This window comes from Monomorium pharaonis, chromosome 5, assembly GCF_013373865.1.
Source record: "Monomorium pharaonis isolate MP-MQ-018 chromosome 5, ASM1337386v2, whole genome shotgun sequence".
NCBI lineage: Eukaryota > Metazoa > Arthropoda > Insecta > Hymenoptera > Formicidae > Monomorium > Monomorium pharaonis.
In genome coordinates this window covers 8,070,756-8,098,469 of record NC_050471.1, presented here as the reverse complement: position 1 = coordinate 8,098,469, position 27,714 = coordinate 8,070,756, and the positions used below count along the sequence as shown (strand labels likewise).

Genomic DNA, 27,714 nt, shown 5'->3' with positions numbered 1-27,714 from the left:
CATAAAAATTTACAATTATTATAGTGGGTCTCAAAATTACCTGCTATTATAGTCGTAATTTTACAAAAATTTTTTACATTGTGTAAGATTGTAATAAAATTCGAAATAAAAAATATCAGGAAGGATATTGATTTAAATTTTACAAACGGTGTATGCGGCACTTGAAATTTCCTCTCCTGTGACACTCGATACTCGATTTTTGCGACGAACTTCTTTTCGATCTATTTTATCTCTCATCCCGGTCGATTCGTAGAGCGAATTAATACTTTGCCGAACGGCGAGAACGGTTTTCCGCCCGCGGGTGTAATTACTTCTTCTTTGGCCGAAGTCTCGTAACGATATTGCCCGGGAAGACGCGCAGGTTAACTGCGTAAAATACTTGATCCCCACCTGGCGCGCGCCGACAGCCAGCGGCCGTCGGTCTCTTCTGCCTTGAAGAAGGTTGTGCCCCGCGAGACGTCGCCGAGGAAACGTCTAAATATATTATCTCGTATTAATAGTCGGTAGCATGTATGGCAGACACGCGCGCACACATACACGCCGCGGGCGTATCAGTGCCAGAATTGCGTGCGCAGACCTACGGGGTGTTCGTTTCTTTCTCATGTTTCGATTCGCGTGATCGTAAATTGATACGTTAAAATTTGTTGAGGTACGACTTTCAATTATTTAAACGATACATCGTCGTGTCCCTGACGACTCTCGTATCCACGTCTACCAATGTGGATTTATAATATAATTAATCAATCGTAATAAATCTCGGTTTAACTTAGCCTTTATCTTGTTGTAATTCTTAGAACTAGAAAGATAAAAAATAAATTAAACCGAGAGATTAAAGTTTGTATTGGCAAAAAAGAACATTTGTCACATTAAAAACGTGATAACGTCGTTTAGATAATTGAAAATTTCGTACATACAGTGTAATACTTTACAGTTTAATCAGCCTGTTTAAGAACTGTAGAAAAATTGGAATAATTTTATATACGACTTTAACGTTAAGAGAAGTAATCTTAGATTAGAATTTGTTCGTGCTTTTAGAGGTGCAATTTAGATTATTGCTGCATTAAACTTGGATTCGTCATATATATTGATTTTTTAAATATATAGATAGATTTATATTGAATCTTTTTTTTTTTATCAAAAAGATGTGACGCATAATATTCTATGACGCGCGCGTTACAATAAAATGATTTCTTAAATAATTTATTCATAGGATGAAAATGGTATGTTAATTGCGCAAAGAACGTTCGGAGCAAAATATCAGCAAGAAAATAATATTATAAAAGTGATTGCAATTATGATCTAAGATCCATAATTCGTAAGACTCAGGCCATAATTATGTCTCGGTATTATATATCTCTTGGAATTAAAAGTATTCAGCTGAAACGACGTCGTAAGCAGCGGCGTTTCAATTATTGTTAAATGTCGATTTGTCACGATGCCACGATAGTTATTTAATGTAATAAATGGATATCGCCAATCGTAAGATATTATTCCTTGATAAGATGCACGCACGTGCGTCATCAATGATCTACGATGTTCGCGATTTTCCAATGTTTATCAAAAGTCACCACTTTGCACCGACAGTAAATAGTAATACTTAACTTATTTGTTCATAATTTTTTTATTCAGAGAAAAGAAAGAAAAAACTATTTCGCAGTACAGAAACAACATTCATACAGCCAATTAACAAGAAATATTATATTTTTCTGTCATAATATCGACATTATCAAACACTTTATCACATTCGCAGAAAAATATTTTTTTCATGATTCAACAATGATTCGTACAAAAACGCACTTTTTTAACGATAAAATTAAATGTTTTCGAATCATTTCCGAATTTGCATAATAATGTGCCGAATGTAATTTCCTACCCTAAATTAAAAAAAAATTAATATTAGTGGACATAAATATATGAGGATATATTTTTGAAAAATTGTTTCTGACATGTGTATATTTATAAAAATGCAAAAGAAATAGAAATAAAATAAAAATCTTTGTCGAACGTTAACGGATTCTATCCTGAGATCCATCGAGGCATTTTCTAATCGCCCGTGTAGTGGATCACGTCCAGCGCGTCAAATTCCCCTATCAAGATCGGATTTCTTTTCTGCGACGATCGGCGATGAACGACGCGCGTACCCGCGCCCACCCCCTCCTCACCCCCGCTGCATCCTAGGGAAGGGGGGGAGGGGGGCGCATGTGCAACCGCGCTGCAAGTGCAACGATACGCTCTCGTGCGCGATGCAGACGCAGAAGAGGTTGACGTCACCATCGCGAGCGACTGGAGGCTGCAACAGGGGTTCTCCGTTTTGTTGATATTCCCCGTGTACAATCGCGGCGCGTGTGTACGGCGGGAACGCACACGTAGAAAATGCACGAATGAGTTTACGCGAGTCGTTAGACGAGGGGGGCAACGCCATTACGCGTGTTTTAATCGAGTAAACACGCGGCATGTTACGCGAGTATAATCCCGCATTGTTTACGTCATTGGTTTAATTTGCCGCGATAATGGTGAAACGCGCGTAACGTAATGTCTCGTCTGCACAACTGCATTATTTTTCGACGGGGAGATCATCCAGCTCTACAATTAGGAATATAAAAAAAAAACCTCTCTCGCAAGTTGTCAAGCCCCCTAATTATCCCCGATACATTTTTCTCACGCGTTAAAAACCACACAGGAAAAACAGGCCCGAATACGTTCGAGCAGAGAAGTCGCTTGGGAGAGACGGGTTTATTTTTCAGTGAACATTGCGGGAGGGGGGGGGGGGAGATTCGGTTCAATGCTAAATCTTAATAAGCAGAAATCCGGAAGGTAATCTCGAAAAAAGTCGCGTGACTCGTTCGCGGCGTCAAAGCTCGCTGGGAATTTTCCCGCGCGGCGCGGCGGCTTCGTTTGCATGCTCGTACAACCTTTGCTCGTACACGTTGCGTCCGCAGAATTTCGAGGACGTCTCTCCGTTCGTTCGCTCGCTCGTTTTCAGACAGACACTCGATGGATCGCTTCTGGAGAGGCGCGTGTAGCAGCCTCGGCGGCGGAGCTCGTTATTTAAACGCCGGCGCGCACGAGGGTCTTATGCTAATAACGAGCGATAATTAATTCATCTCATATGACACGGGATCATTTGTTCTCGCCGCGGAAGAGCCCGGCGTACGACGAGAGCCTGGCATTACGTACGCCGCGCGTAGAAGTCGATGCATATATTTTAATAAATCGCGAATCCCGCGCGCGATCGCGATTCTTATCGGCGCATACGTACGTATGCTATACGCCGAGCCGCAAATACGAGTTACAACTTATTAGCTATTCGAGACCGCAGCTGCGACCTCGCCTCGACGTCGTTCGAGATCGTTTCCGTTTTCGTCCACGGTTCCCGAAATCTCAATGTCAAATTGTCGGATTTTTCCAGCAATCTCCGATCCATAAGGATTTTCAAATTTTCAAAAGTTTCTCTTCATATCTTCAAATAACGATCTCCTCGGACAGCTACGTCATTGGAGCTTCAATTAATTTTTTATGGATTCCGAGAATGTTACATCATCATACCTGTCGTGTAATTGCAAATTTATTATCTATTAAAGGAGTAATGAAAAAAAGAAATCCGTCTCATTTTCTCATATTTACGCTTGCGAAGCATTAACTCGATATTCGAATTGTCCCCGGGTAAAGTGCCCGATAATACGCAGCGCGTCCTCGATTTAACAGCATTTTTGATTCACATGATCTGGATGGTGGAGAGTGATGACTACAGTTAAGGCCAATTTTGCACGAGGTCGCGTTTCAATCGGAACGCATTTGCATCCGTGAGTCGGATTCTGAATTAAAATGCTTAGTAAAAACGCTCTTCGCGCAGCGAATTACGTTTTGTAATTAAACACGGGTCGTAAAAAATTGATCTTTATTGCGCTCGAACGGATCGCGATGCAGTTGGTGCGAATCGCGTTACCTTATGCTAAACTCATTAACGCCGCCATTTGAGGTTTGGCGGGCGTGCTTTTGCCTCGTCCCGGTGCAGCTTCAAAGTCTTCCCATTTTCAGGAAACCCGTTTGGCTCCTTTGATCTCGCGACTTTAATGCCCACCCGTTAGCCTCGAATTCTCGAAGACGGAATGTGAATGAAGAGCCGGCCGGTCAGCCAGCCAGCTAGCCAGCCAGCCAGTCAGCGAGACTTCGACTTGTTAATATTCCGTCTGGCTCGGAACGCGACAGTGTTCTTTTTAAAGATGTGATGCCCGTGTCCGCCGCGGATGTATTGTTAAAGGATATAAATGTTGCATAAATCGTGAACGTGCAGGCGCGCGTGCGCTTTTCCCCGTTTTGCGCTTCGCAAATTTTGCCTTTTTGTTACGATGGAACGCGTAGTTTGGAGATTGCGGGCGAAATGATTCGCGTTCTTCTTTATCGCGTCGCATCGTGCGGCCAGAACGGTCATCCCCATATTTTCGATGACAAACGAGACTCGTCAATAGTGGCAGAAGGCCAATCTACGCGATGAGAGTTGAGAGTTGGGAGTTGAGAATCGAAAGAGAAAGAGAGAGCTGAAACTTTGAGAGTTCGAGATAACGAGTTAAAAGTAGAAAGTAATAAAGTGCGAGATGAGAGCCGAGCTTATTAAGTACGTTCTAAATTATGTTGTTAGAATATTAAAACGATATATGGAGAAAAATTTAACGCGAGAGAGATGAAGGAGAGCAAAAATAACAATAAATCGTCTCTTCTTATTGTGCTAACTGCCAGAAAAATTACTTCAGTATTAAATAATGAAGTAAAAAAGATTTATATATAGCATATATGATTTCAAATCGTCATAAAATTAAACGAAATCGACAGATACCATTAACTCCATGAATTAATTATTTCGCGTAATATTTGCCTCAATATTTCGTTAATATTGCACTATTACCGTCGATTAAGGCCGGACTTTCTTAAAAGACGTTATCGTTCTTTATAACGCCGTGACAAAGCTTCACGTAATGTGCTGTAGTGTGAACCTTCACTTGTAAGGGTCGTAGCCTGCGTGAATAAACTTGCACTTTGATTCGCTTGAACTGCACCAACGCTTATCTTCGATGATGCATTTTACATTATCGTAACGTGGAGGCAAAGGAAATCATTATCAACAGAGGGAAGAATACCGTGCTTGCTTGCGTACGCAGGTTTGAAAAGATTCAGGAAATGATTCAACACGGACTTTGATTCATGCACCGTGAATTTATTATGTCACCAAGGATTTATCCGATAGACATTTTTGCATTAATATTATATAATTGTAACGATCTACGAGCGATATTAATACTATTATATAGAGAGGAAAAAATATCGTTATCGAGAGAGGAAAAAATCAAAAAGTGATGTTTTTCTACGTTTTCTCAAGTTAATTGTGATTTACAATATTCATGTATTACACGTACGATATACAGTGATATTTTAATATATATCGCATTATATATATTATTAACATTAGTAATATCTAAAATGAAATATTCTCCAAAATAACATTTCCAAGACCGCTCCTAAAGATGAATGTTGTCTTGCGTATTTCCATCTTAATCATATCTTTAATCCGTCATATTTAAATATTTTATTGGTTAGTAAAATTCAATTCAAAAACTAACAGAAATTTTAGGCCAAATCTGTTCCAATTTTATCTTTTCCTTTTATTTATTCCAACATTTTAAATAATTTATAATTTGTGGAAATAACAAGTGGAAAGCCATGTATATTTTTAGTAAGATCTGTTAATCGGCCAGTTTCGTGCGTATTATAAATCAATCGAGTTAAGATTAATGAAAGATATATCTCGGATAATTATGTCAAATTTATTAAAGGTATATTGAAAAACGCGCGGAAATATGTTCAGTAGGTGCAATTATAATATTTCATAGATTCGCGTGATTAATGGCATATTTTTCGCCATCATTGTTGCGATATTTATCGAGTCTATTTTCCGCGAGTACGGCGCGCAGCTCGGATAAAAAAGAAAGGTCATTATATGCACGCGCAAAATGAGTACCTTGATTTCTAGATGCGTTAATTTCCCCGGAGATCCCATCGCCCAGAACTCGCGAGCGCGTCCGGCGCGTGTATGCGACTCGTTTAAAAACTAGGACGCTTTTTTTTTGTTTCTTTTTATCCCCCTCCCCCTTTTATATCAATATTCGCCGGTGATCGACTTTTTCTTCGCGTGTATCGCGCCGCGTATTGCATCGCTTTTTAAATCGACGTAATTATCTGGCGGCGCGCCAATATTTTCGCACAATGTGTACGAATTATAGTCTCGTCTTCTTGCATATTCATGCCGCGTAATTAAAGCCCCCGAACAAGCTGTCGCTTCGGCCGAATTAGTTTTACATCTGAATCCACAAAAGTTGATGGATGTGTTTAAATTTTTCGTCGGATTGTGAAAGGGATCTATTACAGGTATATCAAAAGTTTTGTGCCATTGATCCAGCAATTTGTCAAATACTGTGAAGCGTTATTCTGTATTAAACGAATCTTTTTTTTTTAACGTTTAAATGCTATTTAATTATAATTTATGCAAAGTTAATATATTTGTCAGTGATAAACCATGATTGCAAAACACTTTTAATATTCCTATCTGTATGTGAAATGTAATTTCGTATAATTTGTAATTTGTAATATGAAATTTTTATTTCGCTTTTTCTCTCTCTTTCTCTCACTCACTTAGTCACTCTCTTAGAACAAAAGTTATGTTTCATAAATGATAAGATTATGAATAACCAATTTTCTTAAAATATCCACACAAAAATTTAAGTAGAACCAACAGAGAAGTGGAACAGAAGGTTCACCTGCCAGTCGTGATAATTTACTCATTTATTAATCTCGTTAGATAATCGAAAATGATCAGAGACCTTGATCGATTACATAAAGCGGCACTCTGGCTATTCAAGATTTCGAGGAGATGCGTACAGCGGGCGGGTCTCAGGTAGACGAATCAGCGGCGAGTTAAGAAGGCCAAAACCGCGCGAATCCTGTCGCATCGGACGTACGGTAATGAGAGATCTCGGAAAATTACGTCGACACGACCGCGAGCGTGTCTTCGTTCGTCTCGTCCAAGTTAATCCGTCCGTCTAAACGTCGCGGCGAGGTATGACGAGGTATATCGATTCGCGCTCTCCTGCCGGATAGACAAGTCGAATCGTGCAGGAAGATGAAAGTGAGAAGGCGTCAGCCGAACATCACGTGCCGCCGCCGTCGCCGACGCCGCCGCGGGCGTATAATCGCGATTATGTCCGGGCGCATGACCTATGCCAACCTTCGAATTCGCGAAGGCGAGAATTCTCTCCCGACGCGTGCAAAACCGCCGCCGGCCGCGCCAGACAGCACTCGAAGCCGTGAGAGAAAGAAAAACCAGCGACTCGGTAAATAGGCGCTTTTTGCGAAGGCGTTTTATGTGAGTATGCATGCGCGTCGGCGAGACGCTTCGCGCATTTTACGTATATCAGAATGGGTTCTTTCTTTTTATCGGTATGACGCGGCGTTTTGCGATTTTTATCGTCCGGCGAGTACGTCGCGCGATCGAAATTAACGGAGAAGAAGGTAATAATACGGTCACGTGATTTTAATTTTACTCGCATAGAACTGCAAGGGTTACGCCTTGATTGTTAATTTTCGCTTGATTAAACGACGCCAATCTTAAATCGAGAAGCTGCAGAATTATGAATTAAACATCACGCATAATCCATATATTCATAATTATGCATTATAATTATGCAATATAATATTGCGCTCGTTAAAATGGTGCGAACTTAATTAATCTCGTGACTTTGTAAGATAACAGCAAGATATGATATGATAACGTTCATATTTTTGGAAATATGTTAGAGATTTCAATAAAATAAAAGTGTAAAAATTGCACTTGTAACTTATTTGGTTAAAATAACATATTGCAGGAAAATTTGTTTAAACCTTGCCTCCACCAAATTAAATTCTAAATTAAATTCAATGCTCCGTTTTCAGACATATTAAGTTTGATACTTTCCGAAATTTCGTGCATTAATTTACGAAATAAGAAGCAATATAAGAATAGTCAAGACGGCGGATCGTTTTAGTTTATTTCGGCTCATTTTCCGTCATTATGCCCGGATTTGGATCTCCTTCATTTATCCAGAAGCACTAATGGTGTTAAAGCGGCAAGTAGCTGCGTTGAATTGAAAAGAAAGAGAGAAAAGAAAAAAAAAAGAAAGGGGTCCCGGCGTGCGGACAAAGGAAAACAAGACAAAATCACCTCGAGATAAAAAAAGAGAAAACTATATTTAAATTATTTAACAGACAATAAAATGAATTTGGCGATACAATTACAATTGAAAAGTGTGATACAGCTTAGTGTTTTTTTTTGTTGAAAGGCGACGGCTTAATTCTAAAGGCGAATCGATCTTTAAAGAAGGCCTTAGACGGTAATGATTCTTATGTTCGTTGAATTACAATTTATGGTTCTCCGTTTGAAAAGCGAAATCTTAATTCTAAAGGCGAATCGGTCTTAGAGAGGGCCTTAGAATGTAACGATTCTGATGTTCTTTGAGTTACACTTCACGGTTCTCCGGATCATAAGAAGTAAAACTGTTATGTGACAGTTGCTATCTTTGGTTTGCAAGATCTGGTCCTGAAGGCGAATCGTTCTAAAAGAGGGCCTTAGAACGCTGAGTATCTCGGATCTGCAAACGCCCGATAGCCTTACTTGTTTTTCAGCAGAGAGAACTTGGTATGACCAAGACCTGAGTTTTGGTGGCTTGAGTTCTTAGATTGGAAATGAGTGACACGTAGCAAATACGCTTTCGAGGTTCCTTGGGATAGAGCGTGTGAATGGCCGGAGACTCCCCACACAGCCCGACAGGGTGACACGTCCGCAGGTCCGCGGCTGGTCGTCTGAATGGCCCGAACTGCGCGTTGTTCAACGTTGAGCGGCTGAGTTGATGAAATCTCCACACTTGTATAATCACACTTAGTTCGCTAATTGTACTCAAGATTTGGTTTTTTTTTTACATATAAACTCGCGTTATCGCTTTCGATGGAAATCGAAGTTGCGCTCACACTTGTGTAGAATCGCAGAGAGAAAAGTCGAACAGTAGTTACATCTAAACTATCTCAAAGCATTCGGCAGACTACCTAATGAATGTCGAACGTGTCTTTTCGAACGCGGTCCCCACTCTGACCGTATTGCGTAGCTTTTCTTCCGATATTTTATTGGTTTAAGGAGATGTCGAGTGATTTGACGCGTGCCAATGAAAGTCAGAAGGGCAGTGGAAACTTAGGTAGTAGCGGTGGGGAAAGTCCTTTGCGAAGCGAGGGGGGCGGCCCCGCACCGGTTTTTGTGACAGTAACCTGAGGTCAGCCGTTTGCAATTATGCATGTTTGAACATGAACGTGCCGGAAGAGACAGACGTGTGAAATTCGGAAAGAAATGACGCATGAGTCTGAAAAGGGTCGGTCGAAAACATGTGTTTGTAGGTCGCTTGAAACGGTTTAGAGATCTTTCTTTGTAATAACCTAATTTCTTAACAAATGGACTCGTTAAAATTTTGATGGCACGCGGACTATATTTATGACACGTCAGACCGTCAGGGATACGACTCCAAAATTACATTCCCAAATGCCATCGCTGCCGGCGAGAAGTAAAGCAGACGTCGGGAATCGATATAATTCGTTATGCGACCGACTTTATTTTTGCCCGGCCAATTTACCGTAAATGAAACGCGTATCATCGATTCATCGAACTCGAGATATCCAGACGGAATCATTCTTTTATATAGAAAAAAATTATGCTTATGAGGACTTCGCGCGACAAGCGCGCCATGGAAATATTCCTTTTATATTTTGTCGTCTGCGTTAATTATTCGCGAATTTAATTAATCGACTCGTTGAGGCCTTTGTTAATGAGATCATGTCATTTCTAATAACGCTATTTCGAGGATCGTATATTATAATTGTATTCGGAGGGTATAATCGGCGTGAAATGGACAGAACAGGATTTTCGAAGACAGGATAACTCGATAATATCGCGAGTGTCTCTCTGTAATAAGATTGATTGGGTATTAATTCGGAATAGCGAGGCTAACGGTTAAAGCTCGCGGCGTGCCACCCAAGCGACGTCATCCGGGATCGGCGATTATTGCACTACCAAAAATGCGCCAAGCTAGCCGCCTTATCCGTCTGGGATTCGACAAGATTCGTTCACAACAAAACGGGTGTGTCCCTTGATTCTTTTACCACATAATAACAATAATAATTTAATAATCTGAAAAAGAATTCGAAATCGAAAGATTAGATCTATGTAAATTTCTCTCCATGTGAGAATTTCTCTCTATTCGCGAGGTTTACGAGGTGACATCATCAGAAAGAAGGCTGGATCGGTTGGTTATACATTTTTAAGAGCTATTTAAAATTAGGAGCTAATTAATTAAAAACAATTTAAAATTATAATCAATGTTACAAGTCATTTGATTCCAACTCGACGCTCAACGGTGACACTTAATCCCCCAAAAATTTGGGTATTCAGCGTGAGTCTTGAAGATGACTGTTGTGAACGGACCTTGAAATGGGTGAATTTTCAGCACGCCTGTCACTCGCTCGCTCGCTTGCGCGCACGCGTGAAGAGGAAGGCGCCTTCTCGCTCTCCCACGTGCATATAGATAAAACGGGCAGCTCGTTGTCCGAGGTCGGTGCTCAAGGTTGCCGGTGACGTCACTGGTCCTCTTCCTCGAGCCTCCTCGTCCCTCGTGCCACTGCTATCTTCCTCGGTGGAGCGTTTCACGCACTCTGTTTCACACACGGCGGTTCCATCGCCACCTTCTAATATGACGTCTTGGCGTTTACATCCGCGACACGAAGCAGACATCTAACCTAGCCACCTACCGTCGTCTGACCTGTTCTCTGTTCTGTTCTCCTTTTGCATCTCCTCTCCTTTTCTTCGTCTCCTTCGTCCTCCTCTACATCTTCTTCCTTCTGCTCATTATAGCTCGCGCGGTTGCGCAGCGCACGTGACGCGCGCGTGAATCAAACCTCGCTTCGTCTCGTATCAGCCGACGATCCGGTTGTTTTTATTGCTTAGGGCAAGGTGGTGAACGGTAGCACCTGCTGTAAACTGCAGAAGAATTCCCCCTCCCTTTCCCTTTCTCCCGGTCTCATTAGGTTAATGAGCTCGGCATCTATCAGGTTTGCATATATTTGTCTTATCGTGGCCAGTTTTAATGACAGTTTCTTGACGCATTTTTTGATAACAGTACACACTTTATGAGACGGCTTTTTTTTTAATGATTACTCGCGGCGCAATTTTATGAATTTTTATTTGACTCAAATTTGTGCGAATAGTCCTTTTATAAACGTTTGTCAATCTCAATTATCTTTAACTATAAAATTTTGTACGTTGTCTTATTTACTACAATTATCAAAATATTTTTTCTAACATGTATAATCTTGTGAAATTTGGTGTGATATTGGTATGAGGCAACATTTAATTTATTGAGAGAGAAAAACAAAGAAACGAATTTTAAATTGTTTATTTCTTTTTTGAGATTGTGACTCATTTTATTATGATGTTTTATATTATGTAAATTGAAATATTAAGTTTTTTTGAGATACCAGGAAAATATAAAAATAGTACCTACTAAAACGCCATCAGAGACGCCAAGTCAAAGATCCAGTTTATTTCGGATCATATTCGATCGTCATCGTCAGATTTGGACGTCCGTCGCTCAGAAGCCACCAACGGACTCGCGCTGTAATCTCAATCATGTGGCTATATATTGTAGGTGTACAAGGAAAAGGCATTCGATCCAAAGCCGACTTAACTGGATCGTAAAACTTGAACGTTTTCGAAAGAAATAGACCTGACGCATTAGTAAAGTTTTTAATGCACTTTTAACGCAATGTTATGGCGGGTGTACAAGAAATCCTTTTAACTTTAAAGATGGATTAAAAATATTGAAATTAAAAAGGTAAGAAAATATAAGAAGCAGCTTTAAATTAATAAATGTCGCCTAACAATTAACACACCGATTGACTCATTTAAAAAATATCGCAATCACTTGTAACCCAATTTTATACTTGGCAAATGTAAACGCACAAGTAAGCGATCGAGAGCTGGCTTTCTCTCCTCGGATTCGGATTCGGAATCAGAAACTTTCCTCGTGACCTCTTACGCACGTAAACAGTGGTGATCTCGCTAGGATCAAGACCTTGCAAGACCAATTGCTGCCGGAGAGAGAGAGAAGGCGAAAATATCCGCACGACTGGCCTCATCTCGCGGTTCTCGTTCCTCCACGACGGCCCTCGGTCTGGACTCCGGCGTGTCTCTCTTCACTTCGCGCGCGCGGTGGTCGGGCCTCGCCGATAAAATTGCAGATAGCGCACGCAGAGGGGAGAGGCGGAGCTCGACATTATTCGTTCTACGTCGCGAGAATGACGCGGCCTTGAGCGATGTTGAGGGAATGCAAAAGCTCGCTCGCTCGCTCGCGGGAAGAGAGTCGTTCGCGGTGGCGGCGGCGCCGCAGCTGGTTACCAGTTAATTAAGCGCTGGTTGGACTAGGTGCATTTTCGCGCGTGCACCAGCACCAACGTGAAATTGAGGTTTTCCTCGCGTAACTCTCGAAATCGATAAGGATCAATCCCCCCCCCCCAAAAAAAAGGGAATACTTGAATGGAGCCCATCTTATTTTCCAGAGTGAGACGTCGATAATTTGATGTAGTATCCAATTAATAAAAAGAAGCACATTCGGTGCGTGTAACGTGATATTTTTTTTATCGAAAATTTAAACGATTTTTTTTCTTCATGAAAATGTTGAAGCATACTGGCAGTAATTTTCCAAGTTGTAACGAATTAAAACTAAACTTTTAGGTTCTCCTTTTTTACATAACAAATAAATATATTTTCCAATTCTAATTCTAACCCGCAGAATGATATTAATGGCATAGGACGCATAGATAATGTGGCAGCATTGACTATCTCAAGTCCAAATTGCGAAATGCTGCTGGCTGTATTAATTAAGACGCATATCGTTTATTCTTTAGCTTTAGATTATGAAACGGCTATTGTGACTACCTTATATTATTAGTTGTATCAGTAAGTCACAGAGTGACTTGTCATTTTTCTTTCAAGTATGACATTAATCATTCCATTTTCAAGTCGCGGAAGACACTAAGCATTTCAATTCGCATTAAAAGAAAAAAAAGATAATTTTAATTTCAAATTGCATTATGGTCATGACTATTCTAATACTTGCATCAGTATTGTAAAAACGCCTTAGATAACCGAATATAAGAAAAATGAACAGCGAAAAAGATTACTGTCTTTCTTCTTTCGGTTAAGTAATTCTTTTTTTCAGAATTACAATAAACGGAGAGGTCAAAGTAAAACTAAAGAAGAAACGCGTTTCGTAGAGGGAAATTAAATAATTCATAGGTAATTCGGCGCAGATAAGTTTTTGTAAATTGACGATATTCAACTTTCATAATTTAATATTTTACATTTCGCAAATAGTCCTCTTAAGCGTGATTCATTATTGAGGGCCTCAATAATATGCTAAGCTAATCGATATGAATAATACATACACAATTTAAATCCTCACATGGAACTTTAATGATAATGACCCGTAATTCAAAGTTTAATGGTGTAAGCTTGGAAAAAAAAAAGTTATTTTTATTTAACGTCCGAGATATATTTGGGAAACACACACAAACGTGCGAGCGCTTGGAAAGCGCTTGGAAAAATCGAAAGGTTAACGGCGGCCGTGATTGACGGTCGGCATAACCGGTCCTAGACCACGGCTCGGCTTCTTTCACTCGCGCCCGCGTGAGCTCCGTTCACGCATAATTTTCCGATCGCGCGTACCTGCGTACGCAGATACGTGTCATGTGCATGTGCACGCCTAGATGCGTGCCACGCGTGGGTTTCACGCCAGGCTGCACGGATTCCTTGGGAACGCACGTGTGAGGCCGTCGTCACTGTCGCGCAAAGGTCGTTATCGAGATTGCGGCTTTTGTAACGCAAGTGTAAGTTACGCAATCGCTCGCTCGCTCGCTCGCACGATCGCACGATCGATCGGTCGCGCGATCTAGCTCTCGTTGTCCTAACGGCGATATGATACACTTATAAATATGTCTATCTCGTGAAAAAAATGATTTTTAATTTTTTGTCGTTTATAGATACACGCGTCGCATATCCGTTTCGAGGAAGAATACAGTGAAGTACATTTTGAGAAATCGAACAAAATTTCTCGAAATGCAAGGAAGAGATGATATTTTGTAAAGAGTCCGTGCTAAAATTAAAATGAACTTGGCAAATTGTGAGCCTCACCGTCAAATGGCATCTAAAATGAATGCCTCACATAACTTGCGAATTGTGAAATTAAATGCCAAGTGACATTTAGTAAAATGGACCCTATAAAATATGGACTTCCTCATTTCCGCGTTGAAATCTTGGTTTAAAAATACCGTCGGCCATGTAAATCGTGCGTATCATTTTTAAATATCCGTAATTTATATATCTATGATTAAATTATACTTGATAAATATGTAAGTATTTTTTGCGTATTTTTATACCAAGAATCGATATATCCTCATTCGATTCAGGTTTTGTCTTTATGTGAGAAATTAAATAATGTATCTTTATAATACATCGTCGTGTATCCGATATGTGATCGGTCAGCGAGATGCAAAAAAGCGCCGGAAGGTTAACAGTTTGCATTGAATAGTCGTCTTTTTTTGCACGAGCGATTATGCCCTTGCCTCCAATCATTATATAATCAGTCGTTGAGAATCTAATATTACAGCGACGGATAATTATGCGAACATTTCCTTTTTTTGTTGAAAATTATGCCATTTCTAATGTCTCGGTCAATTTTACGCTTTCATGAGAGAATGCTTCGGCTGTTAATCTCGTAATTGACAGATGTTACATAAATTATATAATCCTTATAAATAAAATAAAATTTTATCTTTTTATTCCAAAAATTTTTTGTTTCCATTTTAATCTTTCGCACTTATTCTTGCAACACAAAAATAAGTTTTTGTGATATCTTAGGAATCGTAAAATCCGTAAGTTTTATATATGGAAAAAATTTGGATAATCGAGAAAAATTAGAACAAAATATTCCGCGGGTTTGTTAGAATTACATTCAGTTATTTTAAAATTTTCAGCAAAAATTCGGCAATTCCGCCAAGATTATAGTCACAGATCTTAGATAAGGCGCCAAGTGTGTCGCGTGTCATTCAAGTAATAATCAAGTAAATCCGTCTGGAAAGGAATATCTAATGATGAGCCTCGGTTCATCTTCGGCATAAACTACCGATTACATCGTTGTTTAATGAATCTCGCGTGAGCTCTCCAATTATTTGAGGAAGACCCGAAACGGAAGTAACATCAGTGATAAAGACCAGTACGCTCGCAAGTACTACGACGTCGTATTGCGTTTAAATGGAAAATGCATTTAGAGTAACAATTCGTTATCGCTATTACAAAAAGGTAAAGTAAAGTAAAGATAAAGTACACTTGAATTTATGAGTAGAAATACAGATTGCATTATTTGCTTTACGTTACAGCCAGAAATATAAAAATATATGGTTATGAATATATATATATATATATATATATATATATATATATATATATATATATATATATATATATATAGAGAGAGAGAGAGAGAGAGAGAGAGAGAGAGATATCATTTGTACACAATTCATAAGTATTTATTATTCAGTTTAATATTACCCATAATTATTGCGAAATGTTATTCACTTTTGCTGGTTCTATTTAATTGTTTCGCTTAGCTGTTTTATTCAATAGAATTAAATATTCGCGTATTGATCGGCGAGGATCGGTAAGATATGCGTTCGCGTAATGAATCACGCTCGTCCAAATTGATCGTTACGCGAGCACGATGGCCGCCATAATATAATAAATGTACTTGCAGACGCGTTTAAACGTATGGCGGTTGCAATATCCATGGCAACGGCATCATCGATCTTTATGGAATTTTTTATAAAGCTACCCTTATGCGTAGTCACACCGCTCAAGTGCGTTTACGTAATGCGTGTACATGCATATACATGACACAGTACATACATATGTAGGTATGCCTCGATATACGTGTGTATAATACTCGCGGTGTACTTATTTTTTTCTTCTCTGGATTACAAAAGTCCAATGCGAATACAGAATAACGCTGAGAATTTGCACTTAGATTTGGTCTACCAGCAATCTTGACTCGTGACTAATTAAAAACTAAAGAAGAGAGTGTAAATAATTAAAGTTTCATTCCACTTTATTTCAAGTCGATTCCAGGATTTTAAATTTCAATGGGATTTTAAATCTGAAACTTAATTTTATATTACAATTAAGTGCCGTTAAATAGAAAAGAAAGTTGAGCGAAAAAGAGAATTCGTAAGAATTCGAAACGCAAAAACGCGTGAAGTTTGAGACACCTTTTATGTAACCGTATGTATGATTATAAATGCGTAACGTAATACTCGACAATTTCTGCGTTTCATGCTCGCTCGTTATTATCGATACTGGCGCTACTGACGACAGCGTTTCTCAAAAAAATCCTCTCTCTCGGGCTGGAAATTGATGGAAAAAGTTATAAATGTGATAACAAATATTGTGAATAACATAGAAAAAGTATTTCTTAGCGAGTAAAACGAAACAATCTTTTTTTTCTCAAAACCGAGATAAATAATATAAAAAATCTGGCAATTGATCATACGATAATTATTTTTGCGATTAAAAATATTTCTTTTCGGCATTTTCGGGAACAAAATGTTTGAATTAATATTTGTTTTCTATATATTTTTCTACATTATATTTTCCCGAATTATGAAGAGATCATAATTTGAGTATTCCCAAATTAATTTTTAATGATATTTTCGTTGATAAAATCTACATGGTGTTTCACGTTTCTAAATCTTTTTTTTTTTTAACTATATTAATTCAGGAACAGAGATCGCTTTAAAAAATTTTGCATCAAAGAGCCGATCACACAAATACGAATGTGACATATATGCATCGTAAAATTTGTGCTTTTGAATGTCTATCGTGAATTGAGAAGCACTGGATCATGGCGTGTCCCCGACTCCTTTCACTTCGAATCTCCTTTTAGTATAGGTGGAAACATCTACCGTTACCTATGCCTCTTACGCCAGGTATGTGTCTGTGTGCCATAAAAGCGGAGCACCGAGGTATATATGTAAAGATGAGCATCTCTACAACAGGTGCTCAGTTTCCATGGACGCGGAAGTGCGTCGTTTCCCGACGCAATGCGGGGAAAAATTCTCGGCATCTCTATCGCGCGCGATCTTTCGATCGGAGAGTTTTTCCCCTCTGAAAGACGAGATCGAGATCGGCGAAAGTAAAAATACTCATGGAAATAAATACATAGCAAAATGACGAAAATTTCAATGCTGCTTATGTTGAAAAATTATTGCTCGAGATTTTCTTGACCGCGAATTATCTCCTGCATGTTGTTCTACGAGTGTTCATAATAATACATATATTTTATATTTAGAAAAATATAATAATAAATTGCTCCTTATTTACTTTTGTATTATTTAATATTTATGGTCCTAAAGTTAGAATGATTTAATTAATTTATATTTATTTAAATTTACACAACTTATAATACAAACTGTCACAAAGGATTTCAATTGAATGTAATAAATTAGAATGCAATAAAAATAATAATTATTATTACATTTGTATCTATAGAAAAAAATTTCTTTTGTCTCAACTTTCTATATCTTGAGATACATATTCAAAAAATGTAATGTTATCTTTGATTATCCGGGAGACGTTTTTGACGTGCTTCAGATACGAGCCTGTCTCGAGTTTGCACGCGTTTTTGCATTCCTTTCGGTATTTCCATTATATCTGTTAATTTCGTTTTTTTTTTTTCCGGACGGAATTTCCGCGGTATTTTACACGCCCGATATCGAACATCCGCGGTGTTTATTCTGTACCGTGATTGAAAAAACACCGGAATAAGAATGTTGCGTGTAAGCGTTATTAATAAATAAATAAATAAAGTAGCATTGCCGCAATTTTATTTGAATTTTATCCGTTTTTATTTTTCGCGGAAAATACGGGGGAGGGGAAAATGGCCGCTTATCAAAAATCAAATATACGATGCACTTTGGTAGGTGCATCAGCGATGCGTTTCGCCGAATCGATTTGCTTCGATAAATTTCTACGTTGCGCACATAATTTGACGCGCGTTTCGCTCCGTCATATCCGAAGAGTTATAGTTTTAGTGTCCCATTGCGTTTTACAATCTCTTACAGAGTTCCGTTTCTTAGAGAAGCACGCCGTCTACGTTCGGTAGAATCACACGTTCGCTTAAACTGATTTAATTATTATACATTTTCTTCGATCACGCAGTTTCCGTTTTTTATTATTTTACTTACGTAGTGCGATAAACATTACACTTTCCTATTAACACGCTTTTTTTGTAAATTTTATGAATAATTCGTGACAACGATTTACAACGTTGCAACGTTTATTACGTTTATTAGAATAAAGAATTGTCTGGTCAATTATCGATAATTATCCCGATTATTATTAATTCAATGGCGCATTGACTCGTCAATGTCAGATGACGAATTCAAGAAATCAAGTACGCATCATTAATACGCACCCTTGCACTTCAAAAAAAGAAAAAAAAATTTTTTTGCATCGAATCTAAAATCTACATCTCCCTCTGTGACGTCCGTCGAATCGGTGCAATCGCTTCCGACAACAGGAAGTCTCGAAAGCGGCAGAACGTCTTACTCAGCTTCTCGCCTTCGTTTCAGCCAACATCACCCACCACGACCACCGCACACGCCACCCGAGGCGTCGCTGTTATTACGGTCGCTATCAGCTCGCTTCTGCGTAGCGCATTCCTCGTGGACCGAGGGCAGGCATTTAATGCTATTTATCACGGCGGGGACGTGCCGCGGCCGTACGAACGTGCGGTTATGCGGAAGGCATTGACGTGTACGATTCTTTCTATCGTCACGCGCGCGGGGGGTTACGACGGGGTGCTCGGCGTTGCTGACGAAATCGTCACTCGGCGATATAGTTGGTTGTGACGCAGCCGCCACCGCCGTTGGTCCGCTATCGTTTGTCCATTGTCGGGGCCGAGGCATTGTGCGCCGCACCGCTGCATCTGCCTTGCCTGGTTGCGACACAGACGGACGCGGGCGCGCCGTTGCATCTTACTCCGCGACACGATGACGAGCCGAAAACGCAACCGGGCGTTCGTTTCGCACGCATTCGGCTCGCTCCCGCCTTTATTAAACGGCCGCCACCCCCGCGGCACAACGGGCAGCAAATCCCGGGAGGCAGCTGGCCGTCTCTCCCCGGGCTTGCGAGCGTGTTTCGTACCGAAATTCGGAAAACGCTGTCGGGGGAAAAGGGGTTACCGCGAGCATATCGGGAAGAAGCGCAAAGTCGACAGATGTCGGGGTCGAGACGCATCGATTAAGCGCGGAGGCTGGGATGATGTATGTACCGGGTGAGTCACTCTGAGTTCCGAGTGCGGCGCGATATCTTGAAACGCGGGGACGCGAAAGATAATGCGCCTCTAGAAATAATATTCCTTCGAAATAATAATTCGTTATAATTAAATGCAACGAGAGATAACGTGTATTATTTATCGTGATTTTCTCGTGGTTTACATAATGTTTGGAAATACAGAAGCGACAGGTAGCTTTTCTCGCGAGGTTCGATTGACGAATCGATTAGAAGAAATCATTCGGATCCTCGAGACGCATTAAAGACCTCCGCAATCGCAGCACGAGTCGCGCCTCTGTGACCCTGTGTCTCTCCCGTCTACATTTTTTTCCCTCGCAGCGTTTGGAAATTTTTAGCACAGAGTCTTCTCTCAAAAGCCCTTTAATGCGTCGCGATTGACGTGCGCTGAAAGAGCCAGAGCGTCCCGTCGGTCCTCCCCCGCTCTGTCGGGGATGATCTTCGAGCCGCGCCACCGTGTATACCGCGTTTTTCTCGTGGTTGCTTTCACGCGGCGGCCCAACCCTTTCTCTGCCTTTCCTGCGGAAACGTTTCTGCCGTGCGACCGCGGTGAGAGAGAGAGAGAGAGAGAGAGAGAGAGAGCGCACGCTTCGGGGGTCCGGCGGCGCCGATGAATAGCCGGGATTTTTGCATAAAGGACGCGCACGGCCCGGTGGTGCAGGGCGCTGCAGCGCGCGTACGTCAGCCTCGGAATTAATCCGAACAGCCGCTCTCACGTTCCGCTGAGCGTGGGAGAAATCGGGACGACCGATCATCTTTCGCCTCGACAATGACACTCGGCGATCTCGTTCGAAATCCGCGAGTCACCATGCAGCGCAGAGCGCAGGAGGAGGAGGGGATCGAACGAGAGTGAGAACTGCATGCGGATCTCGACTAGATTACAAATCTAAAGAAAGTGTCGCCGCATTTGTTTGCGTACGATTCCTTCGATAATGTACGCGTCAATTTATACATTTGTATTCTATCTTATTGTATGGGATGATTGTTCCAATTACTGCCGCTCCAAGCAAATAGTTGACGCGCTTATTTTGTAGTTTTTTAAAAATATATATGGTATGTAATAAACATTCTATTTTTTATTACTGTTCAAGTGAAAACTTAATACACACAAAATAAAAGCAACAAGAGATTTTTTAAACCATAAAACTCTCATACTTTTTATTCTAATATTACAATTGAGAAGAATGGCAGTGTAATTGGGATAGTTATCCTATCACTATTACATCGTATTTTATTTTTGCAAAGAGATCTTACGAATTTTGTTTTTTTTTTCATTGACGTTGTATTGTGTTGTATAATTGTTCGAAGTTGATGGATTAATAAAATGATTAATAAATCGACGTTCATGCTCTTTTCTATCGCGATTATTGTCTAGTCGGGCGGCGATACGTATGTACAATGATATTCGCACAAATTGAGCCGGTTCGGTTTTGCCATACTTTATCGAGGTTGTCGGCGTGTGTTCCTATTAAAATTTAGCGGCCGAGTAACAGGCATAGCTTGCGCCGTATAACCTCGAAATAGTTCGTTTATATGCAAATACAATGGGTGATACAACGGCGAGCGAGTGATACGCGAGAATGGTTTGCGCGAACCCGCATGATAGTATACAAATGATAAAATTGCATCAACCATATAATAATCGCGCATGCGCTCATATAATATTCACTGCCATAAGTGCTCGATCATCATCACTTTTTGTTCACCTCGGACTGGTTAATATCGACGTTTACGCCTCGCATGATCGTGTCACGCGGCGCTAAATCTGCGTGTATTTACCCGCTGCATTTACTCCACGCTGCTCACGAAGAGAGAGAAAGCGAGAGGGAGAGAGAGAGAGAGAGATTTCGCGAGGCCGCGTTTCTACTTCGCGTCACACGGCGAGCACACAAGTTTTCGATAAATCTCTCGGCAAACAAATTTGAATGTCGCGAAATTTATTGGCACGAACGCTCTTATCTGCATCGCGGAGATGCGAGCGGCGAGTGATAAGACAATTACAATTTTGATAGCGCGGATCGCGGTACGTGCCGCCCGGCTTTTCGTCGCCCGAGAGTCTCGTCGCCGTCAGTTCTTTTTCTTTCGAAAACATGAGTTCTTAATCTTGGGGGAATTAACAATTAGAAGAAAAACGAAAGAAACGTGTCTTTTCCATCTTAAATTATCGTAAAAATTCTTTTTACGCCGTTCAAACGAAATATTTTCTTCAGCACTTCGTGCCTTTTTATTCCCACTAAATCTTTTGTTTTTCTTTTTTCGAAGCTGTCCGGTGAAAAATTATCCTATCGCGAGATAGAATTCTGAAAAATTATTCCGGGGGCGAACATTATTTCTCGAAGACGCGCATTGCGTCGCGCGTTCTCGAGACCTTATGACCTACTACGAAACCGCGCGCAGCGCGTAATTTGCCGCGGCGTTATCGTCGAAGTGCAAAGCACGAGTTTGCATCGTTTATTCCGTTTCCAAGCGAAATCAGTGAAAGACAGAAGGAGAAAGCGAGAGAGAGAGAGAGAGAGACAGAGAAAGAGAGAGGAAAAAAACAGCGTGCCGATAGTACGCGCGTTAACGCGCGAAGCGATTCTCGCCATTTGTCATTAAATGGCCATTTCTTTCGAGTGCGGTGGCTAATGTTTTAAATCGGAAGATCTAACCCGATCATCGCCCGTCCCGATCTTGCCCCCGGCTCCTAGTAATTTTTCCTGCACCGTGTACACCAGCGCCGTTGCATTATTGATGGGATAATTGACTCGGCTATATTTGTCATGCGCAATATCGTGCGGCACAGTACGCGCTAACTCTTTCAGTGCCGAAGACTTACGGGAAACAATTGAACTTTTTTTTTTTTTAGAAATTATTCTTTCTCTGATTTTAATTTTAATAAGTATTGAAGAAAATTTTAGAAAATTCGTACGATAAATAAATAATGTAATAACACACCGTACCGAAATTACAGCAGAATTATAAACAATGATAAAATAGCGGTAAAGTAATTAATATAATATCCGATTATACTTCCGAACTGCGTTAACGTAAACGTAAATAATCGGTAGACGAAAAAAAAAAGGTGAAATGAAAAGCTAAGATTGATAAATTATGAAAATAATATAGAATAAATTGCATCGTGCAAAAACTAGTATTTCCTACGAAGAAGTGAGCAATTATGCAAGTGAATACTGAGAGTGACGATAAAATTATAGATGGAAAAACATGGCCGTATAATGGGGTTGGCAAGAGGGTTAATGACATTGCAGCAGATTTTACAGCGCCAGGCAGAGGAGACTCGATCGCGAGCGCGACCGCAAAGACACCAATTAATTCGTTGTAAATGAGAGAATACAATCCTGCATCGCGTTCAAATTTTCGGGATATTAATATCGCGTTTTAATACGCGACGCACGTACAGAGAGTGACGAAGCGCCCGCGCCGTTGTGTTGTGTGCAGCGACGATTCGAAGGTTAATATTGTAATATTCATATTTTATGCATATTGCGCGACAGCGGCGGATATTTCTGTGATGTTGTAACGATACCCAGCTTCACGATACATTGCGAAAATCTAGAAATAAAATATTTAACGGCGCAAAATTTCATTCGCTTTATATCCAAATCATTTTCGAATAAATTATTGCTAGGCCGATCCTCAGTATCACATATTCATCGTTATAAATTTATTGTAAATATTCTTATTATTTAATGGATTATCTAAGACGTTGCATTTTACGATTCGAGAGCTAACAGAGCTTACGAGCTTTGTATGAATAAACCTCAAGTCATTTTTATCTGAGGGCGCTCTGAGCGATTAACCCATGGACATTGCTCGCATTGTCCCTTCAAACATTTGGAGAAAAATAATAATCGCCCTACGATGAAGCTGTCAGGGCTATTCTTACCACTTCGGGATTAAGAGAGCTTATGGTAATCGCGGCTTGGCAATCGATCCTCGACGCACCCTTCTTCTCGCCCTTCCCGGCTTTGTGTGCTCGCGGATAATTCGATCGGTTATATCGCGGCACGCACACCGTCGCCGCCGAGCGCGTGCATTATTTCATCGCGATAAGTATCGCTCGGGGTTTTTCCGTCTTCGATGCGCGGGACAAAGCGTGCGAAACCACACATACAGCTCAAAATAGAGCCATATCGATATAAAAATCGGAGGAAAAGGAGGAGGAATAATTTTCCTATTTTCCCGCCATACGTGTAATTCAAGAACTGCGAAATAATCACTGACGATAGGAAACGTGTGTCAGTTTATCTTCTCGCGAGCATTTTTTCCCCCCGCGATATTCAAAAGCTCGCGATACTCTTTCTTTTCAATTACGAACAAAATTAAAACCACCGCGCAAGCTGTACGTTATTTCAAAAAACAATTCGCGTAGACTTTTTTTTACCTTTCTCTCGTCTTATTAAAAGGGAAAAACTCCCGGTACTTCTCCACTTGAGAGAAGTAGCGGTTCGCTAATTTTTTAAATTCCATGGTCGGTGGAAACGTGAAAATAAAGAAAACGCGAGACCGAGACAAAACTGTGTTAGGGCGCACGCGAATTAATACGTCCAGTCTTAGCAATTATTGGTCTTAGATTTACCAAGTTTCTAAAGGGCGGAAGAAGTGGCTCTTTCGAAGAAGTGCTCCCCCGAAGATCGTCGACCGCTTTATTAGCATCCCATACCGCGTACGCACGCACACTTCCCACGCAATGTGTTCCCACCGTCCGTTTACTTCGTTCGCTCCTTTGTTCTTCATCATCTTCTTCTTCACTTCCTCCTCCTCTTCCTCCTGGTTCTTTTGGCTCGCTTTGTCGAACAAACGTTTCCACCCGCGGGGAGCCTTTATGCAAATGCGAAGTCTTTATGCACGCCCAGTTTTGAGTTTCTTACTATGCTCCTTTTCTTGCGTCATAATCAAAAATTTTATGGCCGGCCCGCCTTCACCCTTCACACGCGTGCACATATGCTCAAACGAAGTGCCCGCCACAAAACTGCATTGTGAATACGAGGACAAAAGATATTTGCGCATTCGCTGCGCTTTTTGAATGCTAATGGCTAATATGAGTCGAATGTAATTTCGGAATGCATAGAATATCATCACTTGGCAGCGACGCACGTTGTAGACAATATTCTAATCTGCAGTGAATCCCCCACGAATCTTTATGCAATGAGCTTCTATGTGATGCATGCCAAACGACTAGGTCATTATCGTCTAATGTTTATTAAAAGTATATAACGTGTGTATGTAAATTTCGCGCTAAGAATTAAAATTTAATTGAATTATTTAATCTTCTTTCGTTTAATTTTTGAAGTTATACAAATAAATATATTGACAATTAAATTTCGAATTATATAATAATTAAAATATGTTTGCTATTGAACGAGAAAATATAGATAATTTGATTATTTGTCTTTAATCCTAAAGAAATATTTATGTAATTTCAAACATCAAAATTTTTTAAATAAAAATATAATCCTTTAAAATAATTTAAATAAAAAATTGTGGTAAGCTCCAGGAATATAAATTTTATGGTAAAAAGATTGCTTTGAATATGAAATTTCTCATTTTAATATTATTGCTAATTCATATTTTTATTATATACAAACGACAATATATGTAATATATCATATATAATATATATATATATGTGTGTGTGTGTGTGTGTGTGTGTGTATATAATGTTGTTTTACGAAGTATTGCGTGTTTTGCAAAACCCTAATGTCGGTTACTTTACGTTTTTTATACCGATAGACACGGGGAGACGTCTATTTTGGTTATGCACGGCAGACTCATTAGACTATCACTTTGCAGCAAAAGCGGAGACGAGAAGGTATAGGAGAGTTCGGCACGGCAGAGTAGAGTTAAGAAGATTAGGAGAGTAGTCAGCGAAGCTTCAGCTAACGCCATTACGATTAAGAATGCTTCATTATGTACGAGCTGACCGATTATGGCCGTTGACCGCGCTGCAACAGAGCTACCTTGTACCATATCGAGTAGTAGTTCGTTAAACATCGGGGATGAGAGTCTATTATGCAATTAACCCACGTCGAAGAGCACTCTCTCTTCTCTTATTCCTTTTTCGACGACTACATCTCCCGCCCCTTTTTTCCCGCATATCCGTTACAGCGCCCATTCGGCACGGAATATTATTATTATGATATAACATTTTCCTCTCGCTGAGCTTTTCTATATTTTTATAATTATTATACGTATTTAATGTAAATATAAGATATTCTGGAATTGACATGAAGTAGGTGCGCAGCATTAATCAATTCGTGCGAATTTCGAAGTCAATTTCAATCAGTGGAAATATTCCAGACGCTTGAGAAAATAGAGAATCAAACATCAATTGTGATAAAAATTTAAGCAAACTTTGAAAAAGAAAATTTAAAAGTAGACATGAAAATACAGAATTGATTGAATTGGGATATGCGCAACGAGTAGCATATTCTCTAATCTTGAAATCATTTCGAAAGCAAATTTATCGGTACAATGTGGCGCAAGTTGCAGATAGGCTCTCTTTAACAGCCATTCCCTCCGGGCCACTAATTATATTAACACTAATATAAAATCCGTGCTTTATGCGCGTGTCCGCGCCGGTGGAAACATTTTAATTGGTTGACTACCCCCGGGGAAGAGTTATGCAAAAGAGAGCGTTGCGCCGCTAATTTCCGCGTCCTCGTCTAATACTTTCTACTGCTTCTTTACAACCTTTTTCTCATTGCCGTCGGAGGCGAAGAGGTGGAGAAAAGCTCACCTAGACGAAAGGCTACCTAGACGAAGAAATAGGTGGGATATCACAATCTGTGTATGTATTTGTGTGTGTGTGTGTGTGTGTGTGTGTGTGGGCGACGCATCCGGAGAAGGAAAACCTAGGGGAAAAAGCTCGAATAGAAGATAACATGGAAGGGGAATGAAGAGACTCACGTTGGTATCACCGCGAGAGACCGATGCTAATTTACTGCGTATTACGCGAGGTTTATACTACCCATCCCTCGGTCCTTTCAGACCTTTATGGCTCTTCCTCTACTTGCAACCAACTACTACCTGTCTTCATTTCTACCTGCGCGGAAGAAGCAAGGGTAGTTTTCATCGTCTCATCATCAACCTACTTGAACACGATTCTGGGATTTCTTTTCTACGCTTCTGATGCCAAAAGAGCGTTATGCGACGCATATATCATGAAGATAATTCCTCAAATTAAGAACGTGACATGAGAAAAAGCTTCATTTTTGAAATGTTTATTTCAAATATGACATTAATATCAAATATATTGATAATAACTTTTAATTACGTACAATTATAAAATTTTTTTACAATTGACACAATATTACAATATTAAATATGTAGAATTTATTTATTGATTTGCAGTGTTATACTTATAACAGTAATCATAAGCGGACTATTCACTCTCCTTCAGTGGACAATACTAGTACACTGAAATTCCGATTGAATGAGTATAGTAACGTAATTAATAATAAAAATTTTAAGATTATTATTATGTCTATAAATGAGCAAAACTTTACTTTTTATTTACTCTCTAGAAAACTTTAACATAAAATTTAATTTATTCAGATTAACGGTGATATTTAAAAAAGATATTGTTATCGGGGAAACAAACGGATCACCAAGTTTCTGAAACATCTTCTCAAGGTTATCTATTTACCTAACACCTTGTATATCCAGTGTGAACGTTCGCTGTGATTGTACAAGTGCATGAATCGACGTGATAAAGAACGCAATGTTACGAGGATGCATCCGGTATGCGAAAGCTTCGAGAACATGAGGTGAAACGCTGATTGAGAGGCGCTGCCTAGCAACTGGTGTCCTCGCAACCTTTTTCCCCTCTCTACTCCCCCCCCCCCTCTCTCTCTCTCTCTTGTCCTTTTTCTCTTTTTCTCCAGCTTTCTATCCCAGCTTGCAACCCCCTTCTAGTTGCCGTTCATCCCTCTACTCCGCAGTCCCAACGTCACCGTTTCCATTCCCCGTGAAAGCGAACGACGCATCCGCGAATTCACCTTCCCTCTTTACATGCAAGCGACACGAATTCTCGGATAGTATAAACGATACCCTTATTGACGATTTAAATGGTACCTATAGTAAAATGATTGATACGTAGTCCATTAGATATAATGTTAACATGTAATGGAACATGTGACGCTTTTACATCATTGTACTAGCAAATAACTCGAATTTATTCTTGTTTC

The 27,714-nt window shown here is 40.0% G+C and overlaps 1 protein-coding gene and 1 long non-coding RNA gene across 5 annotated transcripts in view; one reads left to right on the top strand and one right to left on the bottom strand.

Moving 5' to 3' along the window:
• The window catches only part of LOC105831006 (forkhead box protein O), a 156,540-nt gene that overhangs the window by 47,167 nt on the left and 81,659 nt on the right, over positions 1-27,714 (top strand). The gene's annotated exons all lie outside the window — the stretch shown is intronic.
• Positions 1,123-15,554, bottom strand: LOC118645855. Its single transcript, XR_004963484.1, has 2 exons — positions 10,873-15,554; positions 1,123-10,809 (listed from the first exon to the last, which is right to left on the bottom strand). It is a non-coding gene; the product is annotated as an uncharacterized LOC118645855 (long non-coding RNA).